The sequence below is a fragment of the Ammodytes marinus genome (genome assembly GCF_949987685.1).
Source record: "Ammodytes marinus genome assembly, chromosome: 10".
Classification (NCBI taxonomy): Eukaryota; Metazoa; Chordata; class Actinopteri; order Uranoscopiformes; family Ammodytidae; genus Ammodytes; species Ammodytes marinus.
In genome coordinates this window covers 10,508,841-10,533,056 of record NC_137214.1, presented here as the reverse complement: position 1 = coordinate 10,533,056, position 24,216 = coordinate 10,508,841, and positions in this window count along the sequence as shown.

Below are 24,216 nucleotides of genomic sequence, written 5' to 3'. Positions count from 1 at the left end.
CAAGAATTTTGAAAATTCATAAGTGTTTTATTGTTTGTCCTGTTGTTTTTTTGTATTGTCTTGTTGTTCTTTCACTGTTTTGCTTTGTGATTAACTAGCCAGGGCGCCACAAGGAAAAGGTGAGAAAACTTGTGTTGTGCTCCTATTCCTGTGTTTTCCCTTACAATGGGGAAGATTTTTAGCAAACGGGCTGATTTGGTCAATCCAAATTCGCCTTGTATACAATATAGTGATTGTGCTACCCTTTCCGACACAAACAATAAAGCTAGCTGCCTATCTGTTTTAAATTCCTTTTTGAGTTTGGAGTTGTCCTGTTGAAGGGAACATTGTGCAAAGTCCAGTTGTCTCCCTTCAGCACGACAGGGACACTGCCACCTAAGTTGACTCTGTTAACAAATGCCTTGGTCTACACCTCCTGTGTTTACATGGATCCTCTGTTGCAAAATGGGCTACTCTCATTTTTGCAGTCATAGCTGGACTAGCCTAAAAACTACATGTCCTGGTTCAAGCCAAACTCCCTCATTTACATCTCTTTAAACCACAGATAAACATGTACAGCCACTCTTAAAGAAGCTGTATTGTTTTCATTTCTTTTAAATCCACCTTTTCTAGGCCCAGCCACCATGCCCCTTTACTTCTCAAAAGCACAGTCACCTATGTTTTTACATTTCTTAGCCTACTGACCATTTCAGCCACAGTTTGATGTAAATAACCCCCCCCCTCTCCCTCCCTCCCTCCAGGCTTTGGCTTTGTTTCACAGATGCACCAACACCTTTTGCACATCACACAAGCTATTGCCCACTGATAGCCCACTTACTGTATAGCAAATTCCCTCCAAGCTTTTCCTACATTGCATTCATTTGTACTAATTTTTCTTTTCTCCAGCAGGTTTTAACTCCTTTAAAACTTTTCCCTTCTTGTGAACAAAGCATAAGGGCAGAGTTGGCCCTCTATTTTGGTTGTTCTTCAATTCATTCAGAACTGTGCTGCCCGAACTCTGACGAAAACCCGCAAATACGACCACATCACCCCCATTCTTCAAGACCTCCATTGGCTCCCCATAACCTCAAGAATCCAATACAAAATCGCCCTCATCACCCACCTTTGCATCTACAGCAACGCCCCGCAATACCTCAAAGACCTCCTTACCCCTCACTCATCCACCCGTAACCTTCGGTCTCAAAGTACCAACCTCCTCCATCAGCCCCGCACACGACTCCGCACCATGGGAGACCGAGCCTTCTGCTTCGCTGCCCCCCACATCTGGAACTCCCTCCCTGAACACCTACGACAACCCCAGTCTGTGGTCACCTTTAAAAAAGGGCTTAAAACTTTTTTGTTTAGACAGGTTTTCCTAGGTCGTCCCTAGTTGTTCTTATTCGCTCTCTGCTATTTAATCTCTTTTAGCTGTTTTATCTACTACTGATTTTAACGTGTCTGATTTTATTTTCTCTTAGTCTTTTGTTTATTTTGTTTCTGGTTTCTGTAGCACTTTGAGATTCTTTATGAAAAGTGCTTTACAAATAAAATTTAATTTATTATTGTTTTGTTGACAGTGGAGAGTTCTGTGTTTTACAAAAAAAAAAAAAAAAAAAAGAGAGAGAGATTTTAGTTTTCTTTGTTGCAGGATTTTGTGTGCTTCACAGCACATGTGAGACAGTGAGAGGGTTGTTGTTGTTATAGTTTTGGTTGAGTTTGAGGGGTGTGTTATGTGTGAGGGTACAGAGTTCTGATCTCTGGTTTTGCCAAAAATCAGTCGGTTGGCTTGTTTTTCTTCTTTCCTTTTCTCTCTCTGTGTTTTGTGTGGAATCTCTGGCGTCTGTCTGACCATTAGCCAAATTGGTCACCTTGCTGCCGGCATTTTTGAATGCTTGATTTTTGTACGTTTGTGTTTTTGTTGTTGTTTGGATTAACTCTGTGCACTTGGGTGTGCATTTCAGTTGATTTATTGCGTGCAGCGATCGTTTAAGTTTTACTTAAACTTGTTTCTTGTTTTGCTACTAACTTCATCTTTGCTTCCTGACTCTTGTAGGTGCTGATTATTTCCCTGGAAATATGCTCATCTCATTCTATTTCCATACCTGTTTTCTTTTATGTTTCTTTTTACTGTTTCTCACATTCTGTGGTTTTTCCTAAATCCTAACACAACTCATTTTAACACAACTAACTTTGCAATTTGTTTTGTTTTATTTGCTGCACATTATCAACACTTTGCTGCAAACTTGTTGATGTTTCACCACAGTTTACATTGTGGGCTTTGCAGGTCTTTTTGGTAAGTAATTATGGTTCTGTTTCGCTTGATGACTACATACATCCACGGTAAGACTACATTGTTTATTTCTTTTGGCTCTGACTTACTGCGGTGAAGTGTACATTCCTTTTTCTTTTTAAAAACTAATTTAGTTGGCCTTTCTCAATTAACCTTGTTAGTGCCTCATGCGGTGTCTATAATTTTGCTCATCTCTCCTCTGCAAGATGGTTAAGAAGATGATGAGCCTCACAACTGTGTAGCCGTGATTGCTGAAGTGTGTCCCCCCCCCGGTCCTGATTTGAAAGGCGCCTCCGCTGTCCCTTCCAGACCTGGAGCTTTGGTGGATGTCTCTGCTTCACGGCATCTGGCCTCAGAGCAAGGCCAAGTTGGCTTCACGGTGATTTCTGCATCCAACACACACATTAGTGACAACCCTTTTGATGCTATTTGCTCCTACCCTAAGTAGTTGCAGGGCGCATATGTGATACCTTTACAAACTGTTTCTTTTTGGCTGCCATAGCGGCTATGACTGCCGTTAAACAAAATACTTGAGTTTTCCCACAAACAACTTTTCTAAGCACGCCTACTGTCAACTGTCACTGTCACGGTCACTCCCCTGTCTTCTCTTTCTGCTCTCCACAGACTGGTGAAGGATGCACTACCACGACCAGCCACCACCCGAGGATCGGTTTGTGGTCAAGGCTCCCAGACGAAGGTTCTGACTAAGCAAGCGATGGACGGGACCCTTTCAACTCCTCCTCTCCTCCATGACGGCCGTGAAGGTTGCAGAAACGGACCACCTGGATCCATGCCAGTCACAGCGAACGGATCGAGAGGCACCTACAGGACTACAGCCCACCAGCATGGACCAGATGACATCAGCTGGACCAGCACCAGCAGCGACGAGGAAGATGACGCAAGGAGAGCCAGACGACCCCCACCTCCCCCAGCAATGGCCGCCTATCCTGCACCACGGATGCCCCCCTCCCCGGATTCACTCACACTAGTGTGCGCCCTCCATGCTTTCAGACCTGATGGAACATGTCTGCCCCCCCCCCCCCCCCTCCCCGCTCCACAACCCCCCCCCCCTCCCTACCAACAACCCCAACCCCTCCCACTCCTCCGACTACGCAGCCATCACCCTGATGACTGGATTTGCCATCAGCTCCCCACATCCTCCACAGCTCCCCTATTCCCTACACCCTGGCAGATGACCTTAAGCGAAGGTTTGTCCTTTTTCGGAAGGCGATGAACTTGATTTTTGCCTCCAGTGGTGGCTTTTGCTGCTTGTCCGTGCCTTTCTGCTACCCTTGGGGCTCTTTGAACTTTACAGGCATTCTAGGACTATTTTGCCTTATCGTTTTTGGTTTCAGCTTTTCTTTGTTTCTTTGGCCTTAAACTTTTGTTTTGTTTTTTTTGTTTCTTTGGTTTAATGTTTTTCCTCTTTGGATTTCGATTTGAGGTTTTTTCACATTAAACTCACTTCTTGATATTTTGGCCTTATCCTTTGATTATTGGCCTGTCCTGGGTTTATATTTTTTCCTTACGAGGTTTTTATTATTCCCTGTTATTCCTTTTGCCTTACCTTTTGACTGTTTTGGGGTTTTATTTTTTTTCTCCCCTAGTGTATATTTTGCCTTACTGTGGTTTGCTATCTTTTATGTTATCATAATATGATAAAAAGAGTGAAGTGTGGTGGCGGATTTTGCATATGATGTATGTCTGGACTCAAATGTTAGAATGCTTATTAATGAAATAGGAAACATTTGCTACAGGCCTGTATAAAACATACATTGACTGTGTTTTAGTGTAAAACTGATTAACTGAAATGTAGTTTCAACCTTCCCCCCCCTCAATCTCCCGTGTGGAGCCTACCTGACTACACATTTGAAAGAGGACAATGTTCCTGCAGACAGCCTCCTGCTGTTCTGGGGCAGCCTGCCCCACCCACGATTATAATATGAATGTATATCTCAAAGACCTGTCTGTCTCCCAACCTGTCTTCCCCTCCTTCCCCCCACCCAGCCTTACCTGTCTACCCGCCTCCCACCATGTCCTTAAATAGTCCATGATTTTGAGTGAACATTGTCACTTCTTGTAACATACTTACGTGTGTTGGAACCGGTGACCTCTCCGCGGAGAATTCTTGCTATCTTGATTGAAAATAAACCTGATGCTATACACTATATCACCGTTTGCTTGACTTTTCTTACCACACAATATTGATGCAAATGTGTTGTATTCTGTATCTCGTGTTTCACACACACACACACACACACACACACACACACACACACACACACACACACACACACACACACACCTACACACACACACACACACACACACACACACACACACACACACACACACACACACACACACACACACACACTTCTCTGATTTGATAAATGGTTTTCCATCACCTAATTCCTCTGAGAACAACCACTCAAACTTAAATGAAACAAAAGTGCCAGTGAAAATCCATTCTTTTCTGTCTGACTATGTCACTGCTTAGCACAGAATCCCTCGCAGTGGCACTGATTAAAAGTAAAACTGTTATAAATACAATACAAACCACCGTCACATCAAAGTGATATCTACGATCTTGGTTTGGAATAGCTATCAAAGAGAAAGTCAAACAAACCCAAATGAAGAGGTGGTGCAGAAAGGTTACAACAGTTCTCTATCGAGTTGGCAAAATGCACTGATTCGAAAAGCTCTGATTAGAAGCCCAGTGCAAATAGCAGCTTTTCAATTTAAGTCATACTAAAGGTAGCATTAGTAACACGGCTGACAGCACATCCTATCAGCTGTCATTCAATTTTAATTCCGTGAATAACTTGATAGTAGACCAAACTTAAACATGTCTGTTATCGGGTTAAAGTGCTCTCTGTGAGCCAGTGTCTGTATCTAATTTAAGAACATTTGTGAGCTAAGAAGCCCCAACACCAATGTACAACTGTGAGTGGACATAGTTTTTCTACTCTTTTACTCAAAACAGATTCATATTTCTTCTCTGTAGGAGATCTCCCACACTACTTTGAGGAGTCTCATTCGCCCATCTGTCTGTCATATCATATTAGTAACACCTTCACCACAGGCTTACGATCCCAGAGCTCCCATTCTTAAAACTGTCCACCCATGTTAATGACATCACATGTGTTTAAATAGTAATGGGCTAATGCTAGTCTGAATGCCAATAGCTCTAAACAGAATTTCATTGAACTCTGCATTTAAAGGCATTGGTAGCGTCTTATTTCATCTAGTCAAAGGTTAAATGAGTGCAGACCTTGGAGACAGTAAACAGAAAATGAGAGAAAAGAAGGAGACAAAGAAGGAGATGGCGACATAAAGACAGATTGGAAACCAATAGAAAGGGAGAGAAAATGAAATGGGAGAGGAGGGAATGAGGGAAGGAGCCTCAGGGACTATCTCATTAAGTTTCATCAACCATGCAACAGACTTCTGCAGTAATTTGCAGAACAGGGATTTCAGAGGTGAATAGGTCAACATTTGCACTTTTTAAGGAAGTTAAAATTGAGCCAGGTTCAGAAAAGTCCGTACACAACAGCACATTAGAAAAAGAACATTATTGAGTTGTAACAGATAGAGTGGTTTTGTGAACTTAAAGTGTTGCCTGAGTTGTCTTCTCCAGATGTTTTCTCTTTTCTATGAAATTTGGAAGTAGGTGATGTTATACCAGTAATCTCTACTCTTCTTTTACTATACAAAATAATTCATATGTTTAAATAGTCAGTGACCACTTTATAAAGTCCTGAATACATATCATTTTAAAATGGCTTTTTTTCCTGGGGGAAGGGGTGGTTGCAAGAGTTTATAGAGCATAAAGGTTGGATGAGGAACAACCATAAACAAAACAACATTTTCAAATGAGTGAGCATGAGATCTCATTGAGCAATGGCCAATTGGAATGAATAAACGTAAACAAACAAAAAATATCACAGAGTTACTGGGGTTTTGGTTGTGCTTATCATAAAAATGAAACGGGGGGCAGTCATGTTTTACGGGCCAGTATGTTTTCCTCTTTCCCAGCCTTTGATGGCAGTTTTCCCCTCACTCTCTCTGTTCATCACTACTGAAGGAAATAGCTTACATGTCCACCTTGTGGTTGAAAAGCTTTTATCGAATAGACCGGGTTGCTACTTCAGAGGATGCTGTCTGAAAAAAGATGAAAGTCGGACAAAATGACAAAATGTTAAGGTTTATAAAGGAAGATGTTCCTAAGGTAAACAAAGGACTCTGTGTTCTGCAACATAACGTGCCCTGCTTCACTTCTCACCTCCTCTCTCATCCATCCATTATCCGTTCTGGCTTGTCCTCGCTCACAAAGGGCGAAAAACATGGCACATCCCAGACAGGTCACCAGGGTCAACATACAAGAAGGACTGCAAGCGTTATTTTTAGACTGGAAGTATCAAATCTGAACGTGAGTCATTCTTTCTTTCACTACACCACTATCACTACAGAAACTCTGACATGGTTTCTCACTGCGGTGCTGCTGCTCATCCATTAGGATAGAGAGGACATGATGTCAGAGGGCAGGATCAGTCTAGCATATACAGACTCTGGATTCTTGAAAACATTACAACATTCTTCTATCATTATGCAAGACAGGATGAGAAACCACTGTATTGTCTTCATAACATTTGTATAAAACTTTATTTGTAGCTTACATACTTCTATACCAATGGAAAATAAATGCAGGTTGTTACAAGGTGTCATCATTAGTAGCCATAGAAAGCTCTTAATATTAATACTGTCTGGGTCAAACGCTCACGTAACTGATGAATATTCATTGAGATCTTGGTGTCCAGGTGTCAGCGTGACCCAGTGGTTAGTACTGTCCCCTCACAGCAGGAAGGTCTTGGGTTTAAATCTGTCAGCCGACTGAAGGCTTTCTGAAAGTCATTGGCATGTTTCCCCTGAGCCCTGGCTTCCTCAAACCGGACATGCAGGTTGAGTCAAATGGAAACTCTTTAACTGTCCACAATTGCCATTGGGTATTTTCTCTGTTAAGGATGGGGGGATGGAGGGATCACATTAATTCTGCCAACAAGACTCAGGGCCCTGCAAAGTTTGCCTTTGACCTCGCTCTGGCAGGAGAGAGATCCACGGTACTCAACGCATTCACCTTTGGCACAATAATTGCAGCGGGCATCTGCTTTGCCCTGGCACACACCCTAAGCACCTCTTATCCAACGTCTGTCCACACCAAGACACAATAATAGCAAGTGAAATCTATAAAAACTCTTTGTGTCACAAGAACATACCATAAACTTGAGCTTGTGAAGCTTCATACGATTGTGGGTCATTTGCACTGAAGCTTCGAAGCCTTATAAACGCGATTTGGGACAGCCCTAGTTTATTCCCAAACTAATACAAAAAAAAAATTACCATAAACAGTAGTCGGGTATGTGAAGCTGTTTTTTTAACTTCGTACCCTAATTGAAAAAAAATCACAACCAGCACAACACACTCAAAGCTATTTAGATAGCTATTAGCTATTAAGATATAGAAAGAGAAAATAATTTCTCAGCACAAAAATGCTAAAAAGTGGGCCCAAACTAAATGATTAAATAACCAGATCAAGCATTCACACCAAATGCCACAATGTTTAATTGCAGCTTAGAGATATATTTCCTTTTAATAGTAGTACCTCAAGCTTATTTTCTTAATATATAAGTACATCTCATTTGCATATGCATGTACCAAAGTGTACAGTACTCAACAGATCTGCCAACTCCCTGCCACATGTGTCTGTCCACTCTGCCATTGCAGCACCAGGGACTGGCAATCGACCAATATCAATGTGTATCACACTGCTGTCCCCCTGCAGCTGCCATCATGTGGTGATTAGACACACACACTTATACACTTACACACCTTCAACCCACATCATTGACTTGTTCCACTCTTCCTTTTATCAGCTACGCCATTCTGAACCCTGTGCATTTTCATAGAAACATCATATTCATTTCACACACACACACACACACACACAAACACATGTTATTATAGCGTAGTCAAGGCAACCAACAAGGAGAACAGAAGGAGCTGGGAAATTGCTGTGAAGTAATGAAAATGTACTTTTTCATTTCAGCTCAGCAACTACAGAGAATAACAATGGGATAAATACGAATCACAAAGATTCAAGAGGTTTAGTTGTCATATGCACAGCAATTACAGCAGCAGTCATTGGCAATGAAATTATTTAAGGCTCAGGCTCCTCTCAACAATAGAACAGTAGATGAGCTAAAATGAGTTCAGAGGTGAAGAACGGGAGATTGTGCTACACTGGTTTGTTTTTGTGGTCCCCATTACAATATTGAGGCTTTTGGAGAGCTTCAACTCGTCATCTTATATCCGCATCTGTTTCTTTTTTCATCTCTACTGCATCCATACTAAAACCTCAGTTCTCTTTCTGCTGCTGCCATTCCCTCTCTTTCTTCCACCTTTTTAAGCCTGCTTTCTTCTTCTTTTTGTATGTCACACCTGCATGCTGGTTTGTGCTTTTAGCCTTGTGTGGAATGGCACAATGCTCTGAGCCAATAAGCTGCTTTGTACTCTGTATAGGATGCCTGCCAGTGGAGCCACATAAAGAATAGTTCCCTATTAAGTTGTTCATGCCTTTCAATAAAGCTGACATGTCTTTTGTTAGTTTTCCTTTGATTCTCACCCCCTTTTTTCTGATTTTCTAAACATGTTAATGTTCTATTCATTGTGTTTGACAGAACATATTTCTAATGGGGGAGCGAGCAATGGCTTCATCTAGAAAGTACATGTTTGCTTTTTGTATGAGAGTAAACAAAGCTCACACATAACCTCAGACTGTGATAATATCTCCTGTCATCATTCATTCATTTAGTGGAGGAGACACACAATACACATTAGCTTTAAACTGTAGGTTGGTGGTCCCAATAGTGACAGAGTAAGGGGAGAAGGAGAGGATGTATTGACATTGGATAAGGTTTTCTGAGATAGTTCAACTTCTCAGCGATCACTGGTGATTAGATGGGTGTCCAACTAAATCTACATTTTGTATTTGATCATTTTCAAATCTCAAGCTATCTAACATAAATAAATCCTGAATGTATTTTTAATATTCTATGGGTACAGTCACACTTTCTGGGCTTTGTCTATCTGGGCTATTTTAGGTATTCTGCTTGATATAAAAAGGTTCTCAGAAGTGTTTTCTTTTTTTTGCTCAGAGGCTTACCTGACCTTTTCATGTTCTGTGTGTGATTATTCATTATCTTGTAAATACAGTCATTCAGACCAGTGACCTGTTGTCCTAATTATTCAGTTCATGGTTTAATACCCTTTTGTTTTGTTTGGATTTGAATTTAAAGGGTCTCTCTTCTCCAAACAAAATCAGTCAAAACAATTATTCACTTACTTACTAAACTTACTTTCCCAGCTGTGCCACACACAAAGGCTTAAGTTGTAATGAGTCACGTAATTATTCTGAGATGGCAAATTCTTAACTGATTAATTATGTTCGCGAGTGAAAAGGCCAGGGATATGTGATTCAAAACACTTAGCCTCTATGAAACAAACAGACGTGATCATTAGATTTGATCTGCATAATTATGCCAGGTTGATTTAAAATAAAATCTGGTGTCGATTGAATATGTGTGTGTAATAGTCTGAATTCTTGATGTTGTTTACTACTCAGTAAGCCAGAAAGAAAGCTAATGAGCATGTGATAAATCATGTTCTATTTCCTTTGTTTAATACTTGAGAGATAAAGCTCTGCAGTTGATACACACTATTTTAGTAATTAAAATATTGCTGATATGAGGTACTACATTATATTAGTTCAGGACATCTTGACATCAAAACAAAAATAATTTTTTTTCATCAATGGCAGACTCTCAAGATGACAAGGAGATATTATATTTTTCAGCTCTGCAGACAGAAGATCAGTGTTTGTGAATTGATTGCCTACAAAGCTGCCCCTTAAGGCCATGATGCCGGGTTTGAATTTATTCTTTCCAGTTTGGGAGTTTTGTGTAGAAACCAAATAAATGTTGATTGTTTTCTTCTTTATTCTTTGTTTAAAATGCTATCAAGTGAACAGGCAAAACATGCTGCATGTTGCTGTCTTTGCTACTGCACGTGGCTACGCAACCAATCCATATTAACAGCTGAGACAGCACAGAGAAAAGTCATGAACGCATGAGAGTCAAGGCCCAGTCAAATTTAATAACGTTTACAAAAGTGCCACACTGAAAATGTCTTGTACCTTTATAAATGCTTTTTATTTTTATTTTCAAGGTTTTAAATTGAGAAACAAGTACATCTTTCAAAACTGTCAGTAACCTCTGTTAAAGTAACCATTCGTATATGTATTAATTAGGGATGGGCATAATTAATCGATGATCGATCATTGATCGTTAAGAATTTTGTTAATCACGTGAAATTGTTATCGATGATATAGCCGTTGTGTTGCGCAGTGCGAGTCCCGCAGCACAGCAACGAATTTCACTATGTGGCAGCACCATAGACTGTATGGGCGGCAAAGAGACATCCTACCAGCAGGGGGAGATACTTAACTAGTAGTAGGAGACAACAGAACATGCTCAGGTAGCAGCCTGCAAGCTGCCATAGATGTCAAAACATAAACATGAAGAAGTCAAGGCGAAGTTTGGCATCGGACAGCTTTAGAACCGAAAATAACTAAGTTCATTAAAGATTATGAAGCCTTGTATAAGCGCAAAACCTCAACAAACCGAATTATATACCACTAGTATATTGAAGCCTACATTCGACCCTGTTTAACGTGTCACGTTAGCGCCGCTAGCATTATCGGCTAACTTTAGTGTCAATGCTTTCCTACTTCGCCTTCATCAGGGAACTAATTTGCACATTTTGTTTAGTAGATGAAGTAACGTTAGGTCCTTTATCACTCAGAGAAATGTGTCGTGTCCTTATGCAGTCTTTGGCAGCATCTTAGGAGGCGCATACTGTATGTGTTTAAAGGTATCGTAGCATTGGCTCCTTGTTGGCTCATTGCCTCGGGCTTTAACCAGCTCCGCATTTTATTAATATTTAATTTTTAAAAGTTGCCTTGTGCAATATGCAGTGGTTCTCATCTCAATTATTTTCTGTCATGCCCCCCCCCCCCCATCTCTAAATTGAAATACTGTTGAGAACCTGCTAATATTTATTTATTTATCTGTACAAAACCACTGTATAAGTTTCTGGCACGAGCATTCTGCATACAATCACCTTATTATCAAATTACATGTTAGATTATAAAATTAGCTGAGATAACTTCTGCAGCAACTTAAAAAAAATTTGAAGTTCAGTTTATTGGCTCAATTTGTAACATTTAAACAAGACTGCTCAGTCTGTGTGAATCTCAGGACAGAGAAACAAGAGCAAATTATTAACTGTGGTTTGCATTTCATTCAAAACATTTTTAGACTGTAAACATAGTTAAGGTGGTGTTTTTTATTATTATAGGCCAATAGGCCTTCCGTGATGCGATAACCTATAATTCATTAAAGGGGTAGTTCAGGATTTTAGACATAGGGCCTTATTCCCAAGTTAGCCTTGGTGTTCTTTATCAATGGAGACAGTTTTCAACACAATTAATTCAGTCCTTCTAGTTGCAGAGTGCGCTCGTGCTAAGATAGCGCACAGCATCGGGGGGATACCTAGCCTGCTACTAAAACAGTCTTACCCACTCCACAGTACACCCGAGGCCAATCAATTATAACGCCAGACTATCGATGTAAATGTCTGTGTTGATAGAATAATTTTAGAAATAAAACCAACCCAGTTTCCTTTGACTCACATTTTCATGCTTATAATGTAAAATTAGACAGTGACTGGATTTTGATTAAACCTGGTCTTGAACTTGACCATACATCACTGGACACTTATACAGTTGATGATAACTTGTTTGTTGCGCTTAAACATTTTGTTTAAATGCTTGCTAGATAAGTTTTCCTTTTAACACTGATTTTGAATGCTCATTCCATTTTAACTGTTAAATTAGTTTTTTTTAAAGGAAAATTGGTTGATTGAAACATTTTGTGCTTGCTAGATCATTTCCCCTGCTTTACACCTGCAATGTTTTCCATTTAAATGTAAAAACTGATTTATGAACGGCTCATCGAGCCTGATGCTTTCAGTTTTAACCGTTAAATGTTAAAGACTGATGAATTGAAACTGTAAAAATAAATGTAAAATAAAAGAATGTATTTTGAAAAATTACAAATGGTTTTGTATTTGAATTTATGGGTACACTTTTGCCGCCATAAGGTACACAGTGGCTTGTCCCCCCAGCAGTACCTCATAAGGGACAAATTATGTACCTTTCCAATGGGTACATTTTTGTTCCAGGACATAAAGGTACATTTTTGTCACAAGGGGTACAGAAATGTTCTTTTAGAGGTACAAATTAGAAGGTACAAATATGTACCTGTATTTAAGGTACAGTGTTGTACCCTGATAGGGTACTGTGGGGGGGACAAAGGGTTTGTACCTTTTTAGGACCAATCCCGTACCTCTATTTCTTAGTGTGTATGTGCATAAGCATTGAGGTTAATTCAAATGAGAATTAACAGTTCAGAAACTTCCGGCACCTGTCTGGCCTTTATTATGCCGTTCTTGTTTCAATATTTTCTATTGAAGGCAGTTCTTGAACTGCAAACAGTCATCCATCCATCCAGCAGTGCACAAGTCTATAAGAAACACAAGGAGCCGAATGCTAATCCCTTCGCGGCTCTTAGCTGAACAGTGTATACGCTTGAACTGTATATTAACACTCACTTTCCACACATAATAGTGATTTCTGCCCAAGGAAATCAATAGCTCAGTACACACAGATGTGCTGAACACACTTCAGCTGTGTTAATATAAATATATTGGAGAACATCAAAGAAGCAGGAGGGAGGACGTGATAGAGAGGAACCAAGACAGAGGAGGAGGAAAAGCACCAAAGCCATTTATTATAAGAGGAATTTCTTATTCGCTGTTAACCTTTGAATGTCTCATCTGCAATGACAGTGAATGTGTTTGATGGTAATAACCAAGTACACTCTGGCTTTTTGGCTTTTATACGGTTTTCCTGTTATAATATATCACAGTCATTTCTCACAAATATACTCTATACATGATGATACGTGACTATACAATATGCGTTCCTTGTTTTTCTTCATTAAGCCAACTTGGACTCCACTGCTACAAACTCTGTAGAACACCACAGTTGCCTAAAATGCTACAACTTAAATTACTGCCAAATACAGCACATCAACCAGAGAATGTTTAGATTTGTATTAAATTAAAATATATTTTAATATTAATTAATCATCTTTGTTTTCTCTTTCTCTCTCAGCCTCCTTTGAGTTGGGAAAAATTGCCGAAAACTTCTGGACAGTTTCAAAAGCCAAGGTGCATTTTGGGATTTCATGTATACTTTTGTATTGTGCCTGATGTTTTTTATCCTATTGTGTGTTGTGCAAAACTCAACTTACTTTTGGAGTTTTTCTTTTCCTTACCTAACCTTGTTCTCCTCCAACATCCACTTAGTATTTTGTCTATGCTTACTCTCACTATCTACTGTTTTGCTGTCCTTTGATGCTGCCGCTTTACTTTACCCTCCCGTCATAAATATTATGATCAAATGAAAAAGGAATATCAGCCTAATGGTAAAAAAGCCTATTCTTTACCCAACAAGCACTTTCACATACATGTAGACATGACCTCAGCTACTAATGAGTCTCTCTGGCTGAATATAAAATCACAAGAGGGCTTACTTATGAACTATTCTTCAAAAAGAAGACAAAGACAGCTCTTGATTTATTTTATCATCTTCTATTATGTAAACACTTGAGCTTATCTCTGTATTCCTTGGATGCTGTTAAGTATCAGGCTGCCTACAGTTAATACTGCGATAAAAAAAGATACATTATGTTGTATATAATGTATATTATATGTTATTCATAAACATTTTGGAAAAAAAACATGCAAGAATCAAATCTCCCACACAGCAACACTCAAAGTTTATTTGCATATCGTGTTCTACAGTAAATGTGCCAAAAAGCAGACGCAGAGATCTTACAAGGGCAAAAAATGTCTGCTCGCATCTTCGGTCTCTCTGCCGAAGATGCGATTTCTACAGGCCCACCCTAATCTAACTGTCTAGAACCGGGCCTGCTTAACAGGCAGAATTACCATAACTCATTTGAATTTTCATTTTTTATTTTCAAAGGATTTTGTACTTTACAACAGAATGTCTTAGCCCACTTACCCAAGAGGGATGGAATACTGTTAAATTACTGTAATTTCTGAAGTAGCAAAAGCTGAGTGTGGTTTGAAAATGGCCAATGCTGACAGTGTTTGAACATTTTATGAAAAATTTGCCACTTTAGCATTGCTTTCCTTAAATGCATGTTTTTGATTTTAGAAATGAATCCATCTAAAAGTCTTGAAATGGAAACTTTTTGAATAAAATGTTCCTCATTTTAAAGCTGCACAGTGTGCAGACAGTGAGTATCGGGTCAGGTGAAGAACGATAAAAGAAATGCGCTGTCTCACTCGGAGAAAATTTCAGAGACGAATCACGAGAGTGAAACTTTGTGTCTGTGAGCCGGTTTATTACGAACCATTTGAAATACAAACAACCGACAGTTAAGTTGAGGGATGTGATGCAAACATCAGCTGATTGTCCGTGTGCGATGGGTTCACGTAGGCCTACGTTTGTAAATAGTCCTGGTAGTTTGGGTGAGGGGCAGTGTGGTGGGTGGGAGGCTGCAGGAGACAAAAAGTGTGCTGCGGAGAGCTCAGCGTCTACATTGAAGATGTCAGACGAGGGTACGGACGTCTCGGTAATGATGACGGTTTTCGCTTTGATCTCAATACTGTTTCGACGTATCCACAAGATCAGTCTATCAGCCTCGGGCATTTGAATTTCTCCGACCGGCGTCCGCGAACAAATTCCTACGCGCACACAAAGTTACATGATGAGCTATGGAGATTCTGACCATTCTATCCGACTTTCTCAAAAACGTATTCGAGAATGCAAGGGGGTGCATTAACGGAGTCACTTCTAATGTTTTGGTCAATGACATGTGGTATTCACGGACCGCATTTATAGCTTTTTTGTCAAGCTCTTAACATAAGTTGCCTCTCATTCACAGACACACTCGTACACCAAGAGTGCCAGCAAAGACTTCAACATGTGGCATGAGACAGGAACGCCAACCATGCATTGAGTGGACAACCGCTCTATAATTTTCATTTGGGCATTATACTATCAACATGCATGGCAATTACACTAAAACTATTGTCACGGTCAGTGTAAAATCAAAGCCGCATTGGAGTATCAACTCTAAAAGCTTTTTGCTACTCAGGTGCAGACTGTTCCACATCAACTTTATTTCAGCACAGCAACATCTCTGCAATGCATCGGCACCAAATGTTGCCTGAATTATATGCAAGTGCAGAACCAGGTTTAGACTTGTACCTACAAAACGCACCTTCTGTACACACACATTTGTAATCTATAAAAGTTGTTTTCCAATTCAAATGGTTTCCACTCCTTGTCATCTCTCTATCCCTGTGTTTCTTCTCCCCTCCTTCATCTGGCCCTCTGGCAGCTTGGGCACACACTGACTGAGTGAGAGTGAGTATGTGTGTGTGTGTGTGTGTGTGTGTGTGTGTGTGTGTGTGTGTGTGTGTGTGTGTGTGTGTGTGTGTGTGTGTGTGTGTGTGTGTGTGTGTGTGTGTGTGTGTGTGTGTGTGTCTTATTGTTTGTCATGAAAATGGGATTTCAACAGATGGATTGAGAGATTCTGGAGGAGAAATACAATCTGAAAGAAGTACACACAGAAAGAATGGATTGTTATGGTAACCGGTTTCCTCTGTCCCACATGGGGCAGACTTGTGTGTGTTTGCGTTGGTGTGTTTATTGATATGGAGGGCTCATCCTGTTTAGTAGATGGCTGCATAACTGATTATACCACCATGTTTGTAATAGGCTACATCTAAAGAACTGTGTCTTTGAAAGTGTCAGGGGAAAAATGCATTTTCTATATTAATCTTTAATGCATCACTCACTCTGCCTCCCTCTGAGATGTTAAGTGACACAGAGAGGACAAGCCACATTTCCTTTGGAGGATTTTGAGCAATTCATCATATTGTATCTATATTCAAATAATTTCCTCTTTACTGATCCCATGATTTCATGAATATTTAATCTGCTTGGACAAGATGCTCTTTTTATTCTAAGGAAGACGGAAATGCTACCATCTATCTATATATCTATCTATCTGTCTATCTATCTATCTCTATGCATAAATCCAATGTGAAACACAATACAGATATTTTTTTAGAACACGATACACTGGCAATTAATAACTGGCATGTTTTAAGATACGGCTAAGCATTTTGAGGAATGTAATTTAAATGTAAAGCACAGTTACAAAGTGCTTTACAGAGGAGATTAAAACATTTACAAAATCAAAGTAAGAAAAAAAAATTCATTAAAGCAAAGTTCTTATCACATGTTTCTCATGTTCAGAGAGGCCAATATATTGAATAATAAATACAGCATAAGGGCAAGGACCATGTAAATGTTTGAAATGCATATTAGTAATCGTAATCACACACACACGCACGCGCACACGCACACGCACACGCACACACACACACACACACATCATTATTATTCTGCCTTTGCGGTTCTTTTCTTAACACTCTCTGATAAGAAAGCATTTATACGAATCCTAAAGTGCATCAGGCCCATTTAATAAACCTTTAGCAATTAATGACAACTCTCTCCATCTTATTCTCTACTTCATTAGTTTAAGGCTGAATTCATGGGAGGGAACAAACAGCGATATTGTCACGGAGAAGTGTTTTAACAACTTGCCTGCTGCCTAATTAATTCCTCTCCATCTTTGCTCAAGAAAGTATAATTATGTTTGGTTTGCTGAGCGGTCGGCTGTGGGAGTTATAGGATTGGATGAGTGTGCAGGAACAGAATCTATAGATTTGTTTCACAGATTTGGAATGTGTCCACAGCATTACACAGATTTCAAGTGTTCAGTTTCTCCTTCTACTCTGAGCTTCCTATTTGTGTGAAATAAACCAAAACACTGTCCCTCTCTATCTAGCTCTCATTTTTAAGTGCCATTGTATCTGAAAACACTTAAGCTGAGTTGAGAGTATCATGTGCTTGTATCCATATGTGTGTGTCTAATGAATATATTTAATTCTCTACCCCTCATAAGGGTTTTCCCCGGCTCAGGATGGGCCTTTGGGGGGTGAATACGCAGATGCATTTTGGTGAAAACCCTTTTGGGGGTCACAACTATGTGCAAAAGTAGACAAGAAGTCTGTGTTATCTTATTTGCTGTTCATTTCCTACATATTATTTAAATAAAATAATGTCTATTTAAAGTGTGTGTAATTGAAAGTCCAAATAGTGGAACTGGTTAAGAAAAATGCAGTTTAATGTTGAATAATGCAAATATGGATAATTGATCCAAACCACTGAAATGGCAAAAAAAAAAAAAAAAAAAAAAAAAAACGGGTTGAATTGGGCTGAACCAGAAACATATTTAGAGAGGTTTAAAATAGCTATTTTCTATTCTCTTTTGGTGCTGATGATTTTCCTTTTTGTGCTGGATCAAACCTGTTTTGAGGGAACCAAAACATTCTCAATGCAGGAGAAACACTGCAGGTTATGGTTGTGTAACTTATATTCTTGTTCTTTTTCCTTTTTATAATATGCAACATGGATCGTGAAAACGTGGAACAACTGTTTACCTCCTCTCAATACGCTAACCGCTGCCTTTGTTTTGACAACATGTCTCAGCAAATGAACGTTATATAATGCACAGGGATGCAGGGAATCTCAGGGCAGAGTTGATGCTGTCACATAGCATGCACATTAAGTATTTCGGCCTCATGCTTGCTGACAACACCTACTTTCCCCATCTTGTCTTTTACACTCACTTCTCTTCGCTCCATCTCTCACCCATTTATGTGCTGTCAACAACTTTCATATCCATCATTGCCCAGTCAGACTGAATATCCTTCTGGTTCCTCTGCCCAGTTGAAAATGCAAAGATGACCCGCTGGCTTGTAAAGAAATGCATGCCATTTGAACCGAACTACCATAAACTGCAATACACCACATTACAAAAGGTGGTATGGCTGACATCTGTGCTGCAATATACAGTGTAATTCAGCAACATCACACTTTAAAAAGACATCTATGTAGCACAGCACTAGTGTATCATCACTTCACTTGCTATTTTTGGGACATTCCTGGCAGTAAATGTGACTGAGCTTGCTTTTTTTCGCAGCATGCCCAGAATTTCTTAAATGAATAGCATGCTGATAATAATTAGGCCAAAAGACATGCAATCATTATAGGATGTATGAAGTACCACGCCTGGCAGTCCTCTCCAGTTACTCAATGTCCAAATAGCTCAAGTGTGTTTTACATCTTTTAATTGTAGTGTAGGCTAACATTGTGTCTCATCACAATAGGCTGAAATAAGATTACAGCTGCAGTGTTAAAAAGTTAATGGGATTCACAAAAGTACTTTTTAGGTAGAGCACATTAGTGGATTAGTGTGGCACGGCGGCCTAAACAACTTAAACCCACCATTGAATAATATGCAATTGAAACAACTTTTGCTTGACTTACTGTTTGTGGGTCCACTTGAGGAAGGCGTGCGCCGATATGCTGAACTCTGTCGGCCGGGCTGTAAATCGTCCTCGTTTATTACTGTTCCCCAGTGTACGCTACGTGTTAAACATTGTCTTCCGCACAATTGTCAGTGTCCAGATTTCGTCAACTGGAGGAAAACAGCGTCGCTAGCTGGCATGACCTAGCTAAGGTAAACAACAGCACACTTTTTCCAAAACAACGCAGGCTTGTTTTGTCTGAAATACACAACGCAAAACCACACTTCGACTTTGGCAAGCAAAACATGGTGGAGTGGGTCTGGTCTGCTTTTGTATGGTCAAGTCTCCCCAGAATTGTAATGATTTGGTAGTGTTGCAATTAGCATCAAAGTTGGCCATCATGTGTGTCATGCGCAGAAGGGGGCAGTAATCGAGGTGATTTACAGAGTGAAAATATTGGAACTTTCCAGGATGCAGTGTCATTATCAGCGGTGGTAGAAGAGGGCTACTCATGCATTTTCTATAGTAACAATATCAAATTCACACTACAGAAATACTCTTTTGCAAAATATGCTACTCAAAGTAGATAGCCTACCACAAGTAACAAAATATAGACCTATATTTTTGTTAAACAGCACATTCATTCAATGGAAAAACTCAAACCATATTGAAATCTATATGCATTAGCATGATGCTCCTCTCTAACACTTGCAAGGGGTTGGATGTGTGTTGGAGAGAGTAACAGGTTAATCAAACATTGCTGTAGCAGAGCCTTTGAAAGAGGCTTCATTATTTTTTTGTGGTGACAGAATGTGTGGAAGTCACTACCTGAATTGTTCTTCTGTTGCAACATGTCATGATAGACCTGACTGAATCATACAGAAGAATATTAAGAAGCAGATCACCTCTGTTTACATTATTATCTAGACTTAACTTGCATGTTTTCTATGAAAAAAGTTTGTATTCTGTTTTTATTTTGCTCTATATTTCTCAATTGATCTTAAACATTCTCAGATCAACAGCTTCGACTTTACTGTTTCTTGCCGTTGGCATGTACAAGCACATAGGCCTACAGCACTCAGGGTTTAATTTGCAGCTTTGTGCTCTGTCTTGTGCTCTGTCTTGCTGCACATTAAAGAAATATAATGGACTGTGAAGACTGTATTGTGTTTTGTTGTATTGCATTCCAAGTTAGAATCTGAACTAAATACAAAACTGTTTCTGCTGACTTGTTCAATGTCAAGAAGTGGAATCACTTGCAGTGGCTTACCGTGTTGACGCCTGGCATTGACTGGCTCAGGTGCACATCCATCAAGCACCTATTATGGGCTTAAAACAGAGTGGACTCTATTCTCTCTGTCAAGGAAATCTCAGTGGTACTTTTTAATGATTGAATTCACTGTTGCAGTTCAGATCTTCCCACCTGCCCAATCAATTTAATTGTAATTCCTCCTTAGCTTCTGCAGCACTATCCCCTGATATTACAATCGGATCCCATAGCACTTACAGCCTTCTCAGGACAGCAGCAACCTCTATGTCAGATGCTTGCTTTTTTTTGTCCTTGATGTACTTTATGCTTTTTATTACCCACTCTTATGGCTACTGCCTTCATGGATAGAATCTTTATTTCATTTGACTTACAGGAACACCTCCACTGTAGAGTGCATGAGCTTCTTTAAAAAGCCATTGAGTGGTGATTGGAGCTATACTGACCTTCAGGTTTCAATCTCATTGCCTCAGCCTGTCAAGGGTCAAAGCTGTAGTGTAGCTCTTATTTAAACTGCTGGCTTGCTTTAGCTATAGGCTTTTTTACTGCAGTTGTGTCCATCAACCTAAACTGATAAGATCTTGTTCTAAAAGGGGTATTAAACCCACATGTTACATGAGCTTTGACCACTGTGGTCTGTATTCTTTATCCCCACTACAAAACAGTTTCAAAAAGTGGCGATAATTCCAGTTTTAATCCCACATCAGTGTAAGTATTTAGTCATTTCGCAACACAAATCTCTTTTCAAAGTTGAATATCGTTCCCCCAATATTTCCAAAGTACAACATGTGTTACGGTGACGACAGGCAGGCAGGCAAGCAGGACCCAAATGCAAGACGTTTCAAATAAAAAAGGTAATTTATTGTCCAAAAAAACAAACACAAAAACTCCAAAAAGGCAAGGCACATGGAACACAGGAACATACAGGGACAGACTCACCAACAGGTACAATGCAAAGACACAGAACAATGACACACAGGGAGTTAAATACACACACACACACAAGCCAGGGTAGACAACGAGGGACAGGTGTATCACATTAGGGGAGGGAGCAGTAATCACACAGGAGGGAAACTTGACAGGACATGGGGAGGAACAAGACAGACATACCAAAATAAAACAGGAAACATAGGGAACCACCAAAACAAGACAAAGACAGACCATGACAACATGACCATCTCTGTGAAGTATCTTTAAAGTGACATACAAATTAAATTCTTAAGTATGTACAAGGACCTCAAATTGTACAATTATTGAGTACATGTAAATTAGTTCCCACACACCACTGACTTAATTACTGTATAGCTTCTGTTCTAATTGTAAAACAGTGTTGTTTAACCTTGTTTAAAACAGCTGCTTTAGCATCATACGTATTCTCAAGCAGCTTGTGTGTTGTTCTGAAGTTACTTGATGCTGATAAGCCGCCAACCTGGCATCCCTGGCTGTCTTTCATTTGTCTGTCTGCTTTTTTCTTTTCTTTTCCATTCACTAGCGATTGGTTTCTTTTTCTTCTGTAGAAAGAGTTGAGGGCAAAAAGGAATGTATATATTCACAGGTGGATGCCGTGGTAACAGATAGTATTAGTTTTCACTCCCTGTGTGTGTCTGTACGTGTGTAGAAAGTTATTTCTCAGTGTGTGATAAGAGAATATGGAAGATCTAAATCATTGCCTCAGGTAGAGTTTATCGCTGCCTCTACACAAAGGATATTCATAGTGCATAGCACATCCTTTCAGTCTTCACTCCTCAACTGGTCTGTTATTTCTGCTCTCTTTGTGTCAAGCATTGTGCTTCTTGGTATTGTAAAGTTTAACCAACACGTTCTACGCATTTATATTCTACCAAAGAAAGTGTCCATGAGGCCTTGCAGTGTATTCATTTCAACATAATCTGAAATCAAATGAACTCAAATTGAACTTTTTGCTCAGAAGCATAAATAATGTGCGCTCTAGCTGTGCGACCCCTGGAACCTCTCCACTCTCCATTGAAAAGGTTTTAATGATGTTACAGTGTGTGTTTGACATTGAATGCATAAACCTGCCCTGACCCTACTGTCATGCTCAAAGAGGGCCGGTTAACATGCTGTGTTATATCAGCATATGCCTCTTAGTGTGTGGATGTTTTTTTAGCTTTCTGAATCATTGACCAACAAAAAGACCTCTGGCACAGGCAGCCATGCCGTGCCTGACTAAAACAAGTTAGGTCACATTGAGAGAAACAGATAAGAGGGGTGTTCTGAGACTCATCCTGAGCCATAATTCAAAGTTTAAAAAGAGAGAGTTGATGCAGTGCGATTGACAGACAGGCCAATAAGTGTAATGTCAGAGGACGAAAAAGTGCAGAGAACTAGAGATGCACAGATGTACTTTAAAGCTGTAAGGGAAGTGAAGAGATAGAGATGAGAGGGAGCATACAGTCAGAACAACTTTGGAATGTGGGAGCAAGAGAAATCTCTGACAAAAACAGAGGGTCAAAGAGGAATACAGTAAAATATGTGAAGGATGGGAGGATGACAGGCTGGATGATAAGACTCTTGAAAAACTTTGGAATAAACTTGAATTTGTGAGGGAAATAGTTCTGAAGTCAAAGTGAGAAAAAAGTTTAAAAATGAGACAAGAGATAGAAATGATCTATCACCGGTTGAGTAATATCATTGTTGGGTATTCCCTAAATTTGATAGTTTTGAGATAGAAGTGTAACACAGAAAAATCCATGCATATTTAATATCAGATAATACAATGAATATCCTGTTGAATGGTGTACAGTATGATTATGTATACCTGACTCATCACGGGCAGGCGGCCATGACAGTTTCTTCTTTCTTTGCCCAAGGTGCCCAAGCAAATGTACGAGTCCAATTTAATCTCTTGACAGACTCCATTTCATGCTGAAAGCCTACTATTGGCATTCTCATCATGCAGCATTGACAATGTGTCGCATCAGTTTCTCAGTTTCAAGAATACACTACTAGGGGACATTACCAAGTCATAAATCAACCTCAGAGAAACATTCCAATCAATCTGTCCATATCTTAATTTTGAGATCCGTTGGCATGCAAACATTGCATTATCAGGGCAGCCGCAGTGGTGTCTGTCTTTCTGATTCGAACCAATACTGACCTAGCCCTACTTTTGCTTAACCAGGCCATATGGCAAGGCTTGGAGCAAGTGCTGCAGATCGAAACTGAATTATCTGTTTGAATTATTCTCAGGCCTATCCCCACCCCTATGTATTAGTTATGGTGGTTTGAATCAGAATGTCTTTAGTAGTCAGGTGCAGTCCTGACTTTATTCCTTTCATCTCACAGCTCTGACCTTATCTGTTGCAGGTTTCTGACATTGCAATTGTTGGTATATCTCAATATAATATCTCATTATAATTCCCCTCTAGTATAGCAAAGCCTTGGACTGGCTCAACTGTTTTCCCCGTTAGCATGTTCCGCTTTAACTGTCTCTAATGTCAAATTGTAATTGATTCAAATCTGTGTTCTAAACTCGCCCTTAATCGTAGCATCTCTTAGTCACTCGATCAGATGATATCTGAGTGTAAAGTTTTCTTCATTACTGCCTCTTATACCCTTCCTCCATAATTTGAGATAATGTTCTTTAGTCTCGATGCAAAAAGAGCTGATATATTCATGAGATTCTTGATGGGCATTGAAGAACTGAGAGCAAAGAACAGTTTTTTTTCTAACCCACTAAAAATGTATTCAGCTGTGTTGCGCTTTTACTTTGCGCTCTTAGCAACGTGTGAGTGGAGGGGACCTTGGCATGCACACAAAGAAACCCAGAGAATGAAAGCCCAGTATCCAGATATTCACTTGAAATCCTTCATGCATACAATGGCTTCACACAGAGAAACGCAGAGAATAAGGCATAAGTAGACCACTGAGTAGAGGCATACTTACTGTGGATACACATGGCATTAATCAGAACCTTAATCACCATCGCCATTGGCTCAGAGCTAAAGTGAAGCCCGTCCAACCTAAATGCACACTCACATGCTTGACTGCTCCCTATTAG